Below are 308 nucleotides of genomic sequence, written 5' to 3'. Positions count from 1 at the left end.
TATTAACAAATTCTTGAGGAAACAAGATCATTTTGAATGATGAAAGTATTTCTTAACTTCCTATGTATTTGAACTACTTAGACAAGTTCTTATGTTTTACTTTGATTAACTCCAAACACCAAGGTCTGAAATCCTCCTTTTAGTGTATGTCCTAAAATGGTAGAATGATGATCACTTATATTCACTACTAAACAATAGTACGTCCGCAAAGAGAGTAGGTTGTCACACCCTAATCATGGCTACTCTAATATCAAAGTAGTAATGAATATAAGATCTTAAGAAAAGTATGCTTAACTTGACAAATAAAC

This window comes from Lupinus angustifolius, chromosome LG10 (assembly GCF_001865875.1).
Source record: "Lupinus angustifolius cultivar Tanjil chromosome LG10, LupAngTanjil_v1.0, whole genome shotgun sequence".
Taxonomy (NCBI): Eukaryota; Viridiplantae; Streptophyta; class Magnoliopsida; order Fabales; family Fabaceae; genus Lupinus; species Lupinus angustifolius.
The sequence above is the reverse complement of the archived record's forward strand: the minus strand, read 5'-3'. Positions refer to the sequence as shown.